The following is a 13,767-nucleotide window of genomic DNA, read 5'->3' as shown; positions in this document are numbered from 1 at the left end:
CAGAGAGAGTTTAACAGTTTCAGTGTGGACAGAGAGAGTTTAACAGTTTCAGTGTGGACAGAGAGAGTTTAACAGTTTCAGTGTGGACAGAGAGAGTTTAACGGTTTCAGTGTGGACAGAGAGAGTTTAACGGTTTCAGTGTGGACAGAGAGAGTTTAACGGTTTCAGTGTGGACAGAGAGAGTTCAACAGTTTCAGTGTGGACAGAGAGAGTTTAACGGTTTCAGTGTGGACAGAGAGAGTTTAACGGTTTCAGTGTGGACAGAGAGAGTTTAACGGTTTCAGTGTGGACAGAGAGAGTTTAACGGTTTCAGTGTGGACAGAGAGAGTTTAACAGTTTCAGTGTGGACAGAGAGAGTTTAACAGTTTCAGTGTGGACAGAGAGAGTTTAACAGTTTCAGTGTGGACAGAGAGAGTTTAACAGTTTCAGTGTGGACAGAGAGAGTTTAACGGTTTCAGTGTGGACAGAGAGAGTTTAACGGTTTCAGTGTGGACAGAGAGAGTTTAACGGTTTCAGTGTGGACAGAGAGAGTTTAACGGTTTCAGTGTGGACAGAGAGAGTTTAACGGTTTCAGTGTGGACAGAGAGAGTTTAACGGTTTCAGTGTGGACAGAGAGAGTTCAACGGTTTCAGTGTGGACAGAGAGAGTTTAACAGTTTCAGTGTGGACAGAGAGAGTTTAACGGTTTCAGTGTGGACAGAGAGAGTTTAACGGTTTCAGTGTGGACAGAGAGAGTTCGACGGTTTCAGTGTGGACAGAGAGAGTTTAACAGTTTCAGTGTGGACAGAGAGAGTTTAACAGTTTCAGTGTGGACAGAGAGAGTTTAACAGTTTCAGTGTGGACAGAGAGAGTTTAACAGTTTCAGTGTGGACAGAGAGAGTTTAATGGTTTCAGTGTGGACAGAGAGAGTTCAACGGTTTCAGTGTGGACAGAGAGAGTTTAACGGTTTCAGTGTGGACAGAGAGAGTTTAACAGTTTCAGTGTGGACAGAGAGAGTTTAACAGTTTCAGTGTGGACAGAGAGCGTCCGATGTCACGCAGCTCGATAGTCGGACGCTCGCATTCAGTTACACCCTGTAAACGGATCGGAGCCTGAATTACGGTTCTGCGTTAAATCGATGCGTACCCTACGCCGTAGGCTCTGCGTTGGTGTAACGCGGAACCATAAATCAGCCTTTAGTCACTGCGCGCTGGCCCCGCAACCCCACGGCGGGCGCCCAGCATGGCTCCGGGGCGCATCGCCCGTTGTCGGGGATCAAACCGACAGATTTGGCTGAAAATCTCAGAGGGTGAAGCTGATCCAGCCTGGGACGTACCCTAGAAATCCCTGCTCCCAAACCACCCGGGAACCCGGATTTAACCCGGATCCGCTCCGCCGCGGCACCCTAGGCGCAGATTCTAATCGGCTCAAAAAAAATCACGTGACACTGGGGGATTCTGTCCGGCGGGGGTCAGAAACCTTGCAGAAATTCATGGTATTTTGTCTCCCCTGTGCTGGCAGGGTGAGGGGAGACCACTTTATATATGTTAAAACAAGAAAAAACGTGTTTTTCATAATATGTCCCCTTTAACTAACATATTTCATTATATTTACTTAACATACAGGCTTTAATTGTTATTTTGAATGTAATGTTTGATTTGGATTCTATATATATATATATTATATATATATATATATATATATATATATATATATATATATATATATATATATATATATATATATACATATATATACATATATATATATATATATATATATACCCATTACACAAGAATATAAGCAGATTCCTTTGTGAGCCAAAGCAGAACAACGCTGCTCAGTGACATAAAGTGCATCATGCACGAGACAGGACCTCTGCTGGACCTGTGTCTGTCTGTGCTGGGAAACTCTGCAGACCCTTCACTAGAGGAAGCGGGTTCAGAAAATTGATGGATTGTAGGTACAGTAGGGCAGCCACTTGTCAGAAATAGAAATAAGGGACGCCCCGATTTCAGCAGCGTAGGCGCCAAAAAAAGGGACATCCCCAAAACTTCTAAAATGTATTTATTTTATATGAAAAAACAAAATGCTTTGATTTAAAGTTTAAAGTGCTTCAATAGCATTGAACTTGCATGACTGTATAGACAGACAACCATGCAACTGAAATGCGTGTCCACATCAGCCCAGATGTAGAATATAACCTACAGGTGAAGGTCGGACAACTAGAATATGGTATAAAAGTTAATCTATTTCAATAATTCAACTTAAAAGGTGAAACTAATATATTACATAGTCTCAATACATGCAAAGCAAGATATATTAAGCCTTTATCATTTTGATGATTGAATTGTTTATTGATTTCATAAAATATTCAAATTTTTTTATTTGGGGTTTTCATAAACTGTGAGTCATAATCATCAAAATGATAACAAATAAAGGCTTGAAATATCTCACTTTGAATGTAGTGGGAAATAATATATTTAATTAATATATTTGTTTCACCTTAGTTGAATTTACTGAAACGAATGAAGAGACATGACGTCAATAAATAACAGAGAGAACCAACACATGTTGCTGTCTTTAATATATCCTGTCCTTTATTTTGTTCATTATTATTAGTTTGTTGTTCGTGTGTGTGTGTGTGTGTGTGTGTGTGTGTGTGTGTGTGTGTGTGTGTGTGTGTGTGTGTGTGTGTGTGTGTGTGTGTGTGTGTGTGTGTGTGTGTGTGTGTGTGTGTGTGACAGACGTGCATCATGGGACAATTGTGAAAAACAGAATAAACTCCGTATTGGTTCAATACAGAACGCAACTTTTAATTCCCAATTATGGAACAATTCCGTATTTCAAGGGACGGGTGGCAAGCCTGGATAAATATGTGCAGTGACTGAACTAGGACGGAGTAAGGTGTTCCAGAACATCAATATATATACAGAGGTGGGTAGAGGAGCCAAACATTGTACTCAAGTAAAAGTACTGTTACTTCAGAATAATATGACTCAAGTAGAAGTAAAAAGTAGTCATCCAAATAATTACTTGAGTAAAAGTAAAAAAGTACTTGGTGAAAAAACTACTACTACAAGTACTGAGTAACTGTTGAGTAACGTCTGATTTATTTTTTTAACACAACCATTCAAACAGACAAAAGTACAAAATAATCATCTTCAGGCAAATTAAATCAATAAAATCAATTAAAATTATTAAAAAAAATAAAAAATAGCTTAAATTAAAATAATCTTAAAGTAAATTCAAGTACTTTAATAAATAATAAAATAAATAAAATAACAGAATAAAAAAATAAATTAAGCACAAGTAGCACAAAATGTCAATCCTTTGTACTTTTCTTTTTTAACCAGCAGAACTAGAACAAGCCCATGAACTCATAGAAACTCTGAGTCTGTGTAAATGTGACAAAACATGCAAAAACAAATATTTTTCCCAAAGAATCACCCAGTGATGTCATGAGATTGACGCGTACGTGGATAAAAGGGATAAAAGAAAAGTAACAGCTCAACGTACCCTAATGTAGCGGAGGAAGAGGAACAGTTTCTTCTTCACAAATCTACTCAAGTAAAAGTAAAAAGTATAGTGATTCAAAACTACTCCTAAAAGTACAACATTTCCCAAAACTTACTCAGGTAAATGTAATGGAGTAAATGGAACTGGTTACTACCACCTCTGTATATATAGATGAGTTCATCTCCACGATCAGTCCTCGTATGAGAAAAGCAAAAGCACTTTTTGTGAGTCACATTCCTTCATGTGGTGTTTTATTGGGTCCATTAAGCAGCGTGTTGTGTTGTCCCCGAGGTGTCAGGGCTCTGGTAATGTGTTTGTTTTTTCTCGGGGCATGTTGAAGTTAATGATGTCACCCGTAATTGTGGCACACAAACACACTCCCTGGTCCCAGAGGAGCACGTAGGAGAGTATATTTAAAGAAAACCTATCCACCTAGAATCGCCTTTGACATTTTAGACCAGTGTGTCCCAACCTGGGGTCCGGGCCCCCCTGGGGGGGTGCCAGAGATCTCTGGGGGGGCGCCAAACTTTGTCTGCTTTGAAATTATGCAGTTGTAAAAATTATATTTGCGAATGAGTCATTCATAAGACATTGTTAGGAATAATTTATGAATGTCTTGAATATCTTTTGTGTTTTTTATACACTGGTGACAAACACAGGAAATGATTTAATTCCTTATTATTATATCATTACTCAACATTTAATCTACTCCAACAGGTTGTTAAAGGAAAAATGTTAAAAAATGTTGGTCTCATATTAAAAGAGACATTTTTCAGAAATGTTTTTCTCTCCTTTTATTAATGTATTGGTGACATTGGAGAAAAATAAAGTCATATGTATTCAGAGTAAACCAAAGAGAAATGTATCAAAAAACATAATTAATGTTCATTTTTTCAATTAAAGATTATTTTGGTGCTAGTACGTACGGGTCGGGGGGAACAAGGAAAAAAGGTTGGGAACCACTGTTTTAGACTGAAATAGATTCATATTTTCAAATTAAAACTAAATTAAGGTCCGTTTGTTCGACTCGTTCAAAAACATGGCACCAATCATAACGAGGAAAGAAAAGACTTCATTGGCACTTTTCAGAAAACCGGTTGTGCAGTTATTATACAGTCTGTGGTGTATACAGGACTGCCTCAGAAAATTAGAATATTGTGATTTTCTGTAATGCAATTACAAAAACAAAAATGTCATACATTCTGGATTCATTACAAATCAACTGAAATATTGCAAGCCTTTTATTATTTTAATATTGCTGATCATGGCTTACAGTTTAAGAAAACTCAAATATCCTATCTCAAAAAATTTGAATATTCTGGTAATCTTAATCTTAAACTGACATTTTAGTTTTTTTTTTAATTGCATTAAAGAAAATAAAGAATTTTATCACAATATTCTAATTTTCTGAGACAGTCCTGTATTTATGGCTTTTATAGTGCCAGGTTAACAACAGACAAATTCAATAAGAGATGTGTAAACTTTCAGAAGAAAACAGTGCTTAATAATCTCAGGATAGTGCTTCACAAACCCATATAAAAAAATAAGACATGCAGAGAGCAAGCATGAAAAACAAACATGAAAAACACAAGAAAGAACATACACAACATAGGATCAGCCCAAGTCTAAATTAGCAGGGGCCTCATTTAAAATGGACTGCGTAGGATTCATACTAAAAGTGCACGTACACCCAAAAGCCGAAAATGGCGGGCACAAAAAAAAATCCGGATCTATAAAACCGCGTGCACGCACACTTGCAGGCAATGTTCCTTTATGAATCACAGTCCAGCTGGAAGGTTGCGCAGCTGAATCCGCCTCATAGCCCGCCCTCTACACGCCCACTTTTTACCTTAAAAGCGTAATGCACAGTAGTATTTGCATATGGATGAGCCTACTGAGCATGCACAGCGGCTTCCTGCAGCCTGTTTGGCTTCAGAATGAATGAGAAGTATCCAGCCACTGTGCCACTGAATTTCACGGAGACTGAGATCTAGATGTTGTGGATGAGGTGGAGGACAGGAAAACCACATTATTTGGTGGTCACAGTAAAAGTTAGAATAAGTATATAAACAGTATGAAATAAAGAGAGTGAGTGGCAGCACGCCGTTGCTGCGCTAAACGCCGTGAGTTCCCCGGCGCAACAGGGGGGACATGTCCCCCCGTCTTTTCAAAATCATGTTTTTTTTCCCCTTACTTTTTACAGTTTAAAAACTAACGGTAGGCTCAGCCTTAAATTGCAAATTATCAAGACACTGTATGAAAGCGATACGAAAACGGCCCCGCAGCCCCGCTTCACCCCCCCGCTTCCCATCCTCCTCTCCCGTCTCCCCTCAGAGCTGCTCAGGGCGGGTTTATGGTTCTGCGTTACACCAACGCAGAGCCTACGGCGTAGGCTCTGCCAACGGCGTAGGCTCTGCGTCGTTTTAACGTGGGACCCTAATTTAGGCCTAAGGCTGAATTAAGGTTCTGCGTCACACCAATGCAGAGCACACGCCGCAGCCGTGACGCCGTGCTGAACCCTTCGGACTGCTCCGTCACTCCATTTCGTCGCGGTGCAGTACCCCCCGCGGCCACTAGTTAGCGATCTTTTTCTGAATGGTTTATCCGACTTTTTCCGGTCACATTAAATCAAAGAGATAAGGACAACTATTGTGCAAACAACAAAAAACAAAAAAAAACACATATAAACGAAGAAAAGAGCCCTGAAAGTTCACGACTGCTTCAAACCGGAAACCGGAAATGCGTTGCTTCCAAGCGAACCAATCACAGCCCTCTCTTTCTGCATGTGGTCTGCGTCGCCTCGACGCGTAGTTACAATTTTCGGGAGGTGCACGTCAGTGACGGCGCAGGTGACGGCGTGTGGTCTGCGTGGACGAAAACCACGACGCCGTGCCGCAGAACCATACCTCAGCCTTTACACCCGCACGTAAAGGAGTCCCTTTAGGGGCTCCGTGGGGCTCCCTAAACGCAGCCCCTCATTAGTTCTGTCCTAAAGCGGTGGGTGAAGAGGAGGTTCCCGGCGTGTCCTGCACTGCGGCTGCAGCAGCAGAGTCCTGACTGACGCTGAGCTTCACACACAGAGGGACACGATCAGCGCTATTTTATTATAAGTCTGATATATGTTGTGATATGTGATGACATTATTAAGAGTATGACATGAATCTGGCTTCATTTCACCACCTCACAGCCTGCGTCGCCAGTTCCCTGTGTCTTAAGTACATTCTTACGGGAGGGTCCGGGTTGTCGTAGGGATCCGCAGATTTTTGGTTAGTTTTTTCTTTTTAGATCCGAGGCTTTGCGTAGATGGCGGCTTCCGCAACTTTCAGGCGCTTTTTCTGCGCAAGCAAGCTTTATAGATGAGGCCCCTGGTCTTTAACCGCATTTCCAGATCTTGCTTTGATAAAGCTGCCTGCTGGTTTTACTTAAACCCAAGTAAACTTAACACCAACTTTAATGTCGTCTTTCACCTTTGAAACGTCCCTTTTCATGGAACTGACCCAAACATCCTCAGAGTTCTGCTAATGTTTTACCGGGGGTTAAAGATTAAGTATTTAACTTGGGACCGGAATAGACTGTCTGTTGTTTCACCTTTCCCGGAGATGGGACAACGTTTGCCGGTTGAAACATTCACTGCTTCCTTCTCGCCGGAGCAAACAACATTCAAGGAAACACAGTGTTGGTGGGAGTAATCCCAGAGGATCAGCTCAGCGGCGTTGAACATTGACTGCACTTTCTGTCTGAGTTCTCAAACACATCCCACCGCCCTCTTGGCTGACGGCCAGGGACGGAGATAAGATGGGGGGTGAAATGCTTGGTATCGGCATGAGAACTGTGTCGCCTGGAGGCCTGAATAATTCAGCACCTGAGATAGAGTTACTGCTTGTGTTTAAGTCATGTCAAAAGAGACGCATCATGTCCGCAAACATCATAATGTGCATACACCTCATAGGTGTTTGACAACCCTTTCTCAGAAGTGCTGCCACCCTTTTGTTTCTTGTTCTGCTGCGAGCTAAACTAAACACAAATGAAGCAATCAAAGCACAGGAATAGCCCCCGCAGGGCACGCACGCACCGTGACTTAAATTTCCTTCTCTTCTTAAAACAACGTGGACCGTTTCATAATAATCATAATAATAAGATGCACTAGTCACTGTCACAGAGCGTAGAGCCAATCCAAACCAAACAGCTATCAGTGTTCACACTGGATCCCAATTTGGAGTCGTCAATGACTGTGTATGCTTATGTACCGTGGGAGGAAGCCGGAGTACCTGGGGAAATCCCCTGCAAGCACGGCCAGAGCATGCAAATACAACGGATTCAAATTCAGGGAAGTCAACCAGGAAGGGTTTTGTGTTTTTCGCCACACTATTGTGCAACCTGCACCAATAAATGAATGAAGGATGCCAAATAACACTGTTGAAAATGCGTTTTAACACTACAATGGATGAGGGGAGGGGTCTTTGGTTATTCATTTGTTAGGTGGACATCTACTATTTAGTGTCAGTTTAGTTTAGTTTTACTTTGGAACCAACTTCCAATCTGGGTTAAGGAGGCTGACACCACCTCCACCTTTAAAACTAAACTTAAAACCTTTCTGTTTAGTAAAGCCTATAGTTAGTGTTTAGTAAACCTCTAGCTGGTGTTGGTAAATCTCTAGGTAGTGTAAACTCTAGTGTGTTAGAGTCAGTAGTCATAGTTGCAGCTATAGAACAAGACTATAATAGTTAGTCTCAAATATAGCTTTGCGGTAGATATGCTGCTATAGGCTTATGCTGCAGGGGGCACCGACATGATCCGCTGGGCGGTGCCTCTCACCCTTCTTCTCCTCTCCTTTTCCCTGCCTCTCTTCTCCATTACCATTTTTATTTATTATAAATATCTCATAGCTATCATTTTTGTCCATTGTTCCTGTAGTTTCTTGTGCCGGCCCCCCTTTTTTTCTCTTTTGTGCATGTTTGCAGGCTGGAGCCTCGGGAGCTGCGTTCTGGCCTGTGTTCCCGGCCCTCCCCCATCCCCGGTCATCCCGTTGCTGCTTCCACCTGCCTACGTGGATGTCTGCTGTTGCTGCTTCCGCCTGCCTGCACCCCCCCCCCCCTCCCTCTCTGGTCATCCCGCTGCTGCTTCCACATGACTGTTGTGTGCTGCTGACGCCCCCCCCCCACCTCTGGTCATCCCGCTGCTGCTTCCACCTGCCTGCTGTGTGCTGTTGACGTCCCTGACTCCCCCAGTCTGGCCTTCGGCCGGAGGGTCCCCCCTTATGAGCCTGGTCCTGCTCAAGTTTTTCCTTGCCACTGTTTGGCTTAAGGTTTTTCTCCCACTATGGGAGTTTTTACCTGCCATTGTTTATATAATAATTGCTCGGGGGTTTATGTTTATGTTTATGTTTATGTTTATGTTTATGTTTATGTTTATGTTCATGTTCTGGATCTCTGGAAAGCGTCTAGAGACAACATCTGTTGTATTAGACGCTATACAAATAAAATTGAATTGAATTGAATTAAATTAGTTAGTTTTAAATGCTTGTTGGTTTATAATTTTAAATGTGCGAGGTGATAGCTACTGCCAACATTTTGATGGGCTGTGTTTATTATTGTAAAAATGAGTTGTTTGGTTACCATTGGTTACCAACCATCCATCAACTGAAAAGCAGCCCAAGCAATGAGGCACAGATCTCCCTCTTTGTGGTTACCTCCTCCAGCTCCTCCGGATAGATGCTGCCAAGAAATATAGTCGCTCCATCGTGTTTTGGGTCTGCATCAGGGCCTTATCTTAGCTGGACATGCTTCAAATACATCCCCAGGAAGGCGTCCTTCCTAGGCAGATGCCTGAACCACCTCATCTGGCTCCTTCTGTTGGGAGGGAACAGTGACTGAACTACTTAATCTCTTCAGAATGATTTAACTACTAGCCCCTTTCTCTAGGACAAACTACAAACAACCTGTGGAGGAAACTCATGCCAGTTGCTTGTATATAAATAGTATGTGATCTTGTTCTTTCGGCAACAACCTACATCCCGTGACCAGAGGTGAGGGGAAGGAACAATCAAACACAGACTATTGTGCTCTCCTCTCTGTTCGCCATCTTCTGCAAAGAGCGGAAATGTAGTTTTGAGGCCAGAAAACCGCCCCCTGTCCGCCCCTTGGTCCAATTGGTCTGTCCTTGGGTCCGCCCCTTGGTCCGTCCCTTGGTCTGTCCTTTGATCCATCCCTTGATCCAACCCTTGGTCCGTCCCTTGGTCCGTCCCTTGTTCCGTACCTTGATCCGACCCTTGGTCCGTCCCTTGATCCATCCCTTGTGCTCTCCTCTCTGTTGGCCATGTCTCCCGCTCCACTCTTTCCACACTCATGAACAATAAGACACTCGAACGTGAAGATTTGGAGGTTATCATGTCTGTTGTATTACACTTGTCTGAGAAACACTTCAATGAGAGCTGGAGATAACAGCTTGATGACGCTAACAAGACCACATCATCTGCAAAGAGCGGAAATGTAGTTTTGAGGCCAGAAAACCGCCCCCTGTCCGCCCCTTGGTCCAATTGGTCTGTCCTTGGGTCCGCCCCTTGGTCCGACCCTTGGTCCGTCCCTTGATCCATCCCTTGATCCAACCCTTGGTCCGTCCCTTGATCCATCCCTTGATCCAACCCTTGGTCCGCCCCTTGGTCCGTCCCTTGGTCCGACCCGTGGTCCGTCCCTTGGTCCGACCCGTGGTCCGTCCCTTGGTCCGACCCTTGGTCCGTCCCTTGATCCATCCCTTGATCCATCCCTTGATCCAACCCTTGGTCCGCCCCTTGGTCCGTCCCTTGGTCCTTCCCTTGGTCCGACAGTTGGTCCGACGTTCACCCGCATTGAATCCAACTTTCTACTGGATAGACGGCGCAAGCTCTTGCTCTGATTGGATAGGGGCTGAATGGTCCACAGTAGGCTACTGTGGTTCACATGTCTGTTGTATTACACTTGTCTGAGAAACACGCAAAGAGCGGAAATAAGATAAGATAAGATAAGATGGATCTTTATTGTCTCCCTTAGGAGAAATTTGTCTTGGACACGAGGCACGGCGACAATCATACTCCAACAAACATATAAACAACCCTGAAGTCTTTGCCCAAACATAGAATCAACCACACTATAATTAACCCACATCAGTTCCCACTCCCAGAAAACCCATTATACAATAGAAGAAGAAACTTATTGCACAGAGCCCGACTGAACTAATTGCACGGATGTCCACATTATTGCACTGACCTACACAAAAGAACCTACACATTGTTGCAAAGCCCGACTAATCATATTGCACAAATGTCCACATTATTGCACTGACCCACACAGAAAAACCTACACATTATTGCACATTTCTTTCCTCACGTCACTCCCAATCTCACACACACACACACACACACACACACACACACACACACACACACACACACACACACACACACACACACACACACACACACACACACACACACACACACACACACACACACACACACTTCATCTCCTACTGTTCAGTAATTTAATTGATAGTGGGACAAATGAGAATTTATACCTGTTCAATTTACAGATAGGTTGCCTGTATCTTCTGCCTGAAGGCATTAACACATACTCCTTATGCAGGATGTGGTTTGGGTCAGCAATGGCTTTTTGACCTTGCTTCATCACTGTCTGCTCAAAAATCTCCTGGAGAGTGGATGGGGGCAGCAGACCGATTATTTTCCCTGCCCTTTTGATCAAATTCTGGAGTTGTGATCTAAATTTAACGGTCAAATTACCAAACCAAGTTGCGATGCCATAACGGATAATAGATTCAATGGTTGCTCTGCAGAACAACAACATTATGTGTTTATCAACTCCATGGATCCTGAGCCTACGCAGAAAATGCAGGCGTTGACTGATTCTTGAACAGATATACTCCACATGATGAGCCCATTGCAAATGAGAATCGAAACAAATGCCTAAATACTTAAATACTGTTACCTGCTCAACTCTCTCTTCACCAATAAAAACAGGGCTATGATCGCCAATGCAGCTGGGGTCAAACACAATTTCTTTTGTTTTCTTAGCATTTAAAACCAGACTATATACCTCACAACACTGTACAGTCTCTTTTATCTCTGATTTGTACACAGAAATATCTGAGCTGCCTGTCAGGAGAATCAGTATGGCCGTATCATCTGAGAACTTAAAAATGTAGTTGTTTGAGTGGTGATTCCTGCAGTCGTTTGTATATAATGTAAAAAGAATAGGAGAACTGACGCAACCCTGGGGAGCACCAGTATTGATAACCTGTATGTCGGAGAGAGTTGAGTTGACTTTCACCTGTTGCTGTCTTATTTTATACTATGTATACAGGTAGACATTTCTCACTGTCTACCTGTGAGAAATGAAAAGTACCATCTGATTATGTAAGGATTCACCTCCACGTGCTTTAATTTGCTTAACAAAATGTGAGGGAGTATAGTATTAAATGCAGATGTAAAATCCATAAACAGTACTCTTGCATAAGCAGTAGGATTTTCAAGGTGTTTTAGAACTAAGTGTGTTATTGTGTTCAAAGCGTCATCAGTGCCTAGGCCATCCTTATACGCAAATTGGCAGGGGTCTAAAAGATGTTGCACTTCACCTTTCAGCTTCCCCACAATAATGTAGTTTTGAGGCCAGAAAAACCGCCCCCCGTCCACCCCTTGGTCCAATTGGTCTGTCCTTGGGTCCTTCCCTTGGTCCGACCCTTGCCCCCCCCCCCCCCCCCCCACAGAACACCCCACCAAGGCACACATTTGAAACCATTCTCCGAGTCTACAAACTCCCACGTGCCTTTCAAGACCGTAGAGAGTGTATAGACCTGGCACAGTGTTCAACAGCCAAGACAATTTTTCCTACCAACTGGTTTCAACTATCGACCTCTGCACAGACCTCTTCTATTTCTCTCTTGGCACACACCAGCAACAAGAGTCAATATTTGCTGGTTACTCTCATCCATCATCTTTCTGACATTTACCTTGCGCTCATCTTTATGTTTGTGTCTTTAAGGATGGCCTAGCATGCATATGTCCGTGTCACCACCTTGAAAGTCGGAGCTCCCTCCAGCAATGTCAAGCGACGCCGGCGGCAGGAAGGTGTCACTCGTAAAGCCCATTTAATGACACGCTGGCCGTTGCTGGGAGCAGTTAAGCATCGCTTAATAACTCAGTGAACTAATGACCCGAATTAACTGATTTTTCACTTTTCCCCCTGCTCCCTTAAAGCTCATGTATCCTTTTACAAAAATATAAGTAGTCCTGCGTGGGTGAGCCTGATAAGACTCTGAAGGTCAAGAGGGGAGAAGAGAAGGGGGGGGGAGAACAGTCAAGGAGCGTTAATCCTCAGTCTCGGGCTGCAAACACTTCTCCATCTCATCTCCATTATCTGGAAATAACATGGTTGTGAGCTGGAGGTCGTCAGGCAAGAGATGAATGAGACAAATCATCTTTTTATTACTGCATGGAAAGAGAGAGAAGCTCCACGGAGGGTGTTGAGCGGAGCCGGGCAGAGGGAAACGAGAGCAAGCATGAAGACGGATGGTTTGAATGAGGCAGAAGGAAACCTGGACATCAGCAGAACATCACCTCTCTATAAAATAACAGCTGGATGTTAAAACAATTAACATATTAGGAACTGTTGAATGTTGGGATCCTTCATTTCATCATATTCAATAATAAACTGCAGACAATAATCAGTCATGCCTAGTACTCGAGTTGTAAAAACACATCAGGGGGGATGGTGGATTTTATCATATTACAAATAATATAATTGTGGCAGAGTGGAGTAGCTGCAGCCACTCAGGTGGATGGGAAACAGGTGTGTCCCATCAGCCTGCCAGCCTTGATAAGGACTGGGAGACTGCAGGTGGGGTCCTGTGAGGCTGCTGCTGAGGAGCTGTGTGTGTTTCTGCACGTTTTGGGTGAGAAATAAAAGGGTCTGAACGAAACTCTGTGTCCTCTCGGGCCCCCGTGGCACGCACCTTGCCACAATAATATATTACAAATAATAGCAGTGACCAAAACAGCTGCAGAAATACTGCAGGAATGACATAGCAGCAGTTAAATGCAGCCTTCTGTAAGCTTTAAATATCCACTGGGCTTACATCAAATACATCAAAACACAACAATAAAAAACACTTTTCTGAACTTATCAATATGACTCTGTCCTTCACAGGATAAGTAAAATGGATCACTGCAAAAACTCAAAATCTTAACGAGAATATTTGTCTTATTTCTAGTTAAAATGTCTCA

This window comes from Cololabis saira, chromosome 20, assembly GCF_033807715.1.
Source record: "Cololabis saira isolate AMF1-May2022 chromosome 20, fColSai1.1, whole genome shotgun sequence".
NCBI lineage: Eukaryota > Metazoa > Chordata > Actinopteri > Beloniformes > Belonidae > Cololabis > Cololabis saira.
Note: the sequence above shows the minus strand (reverse complement) of the source record.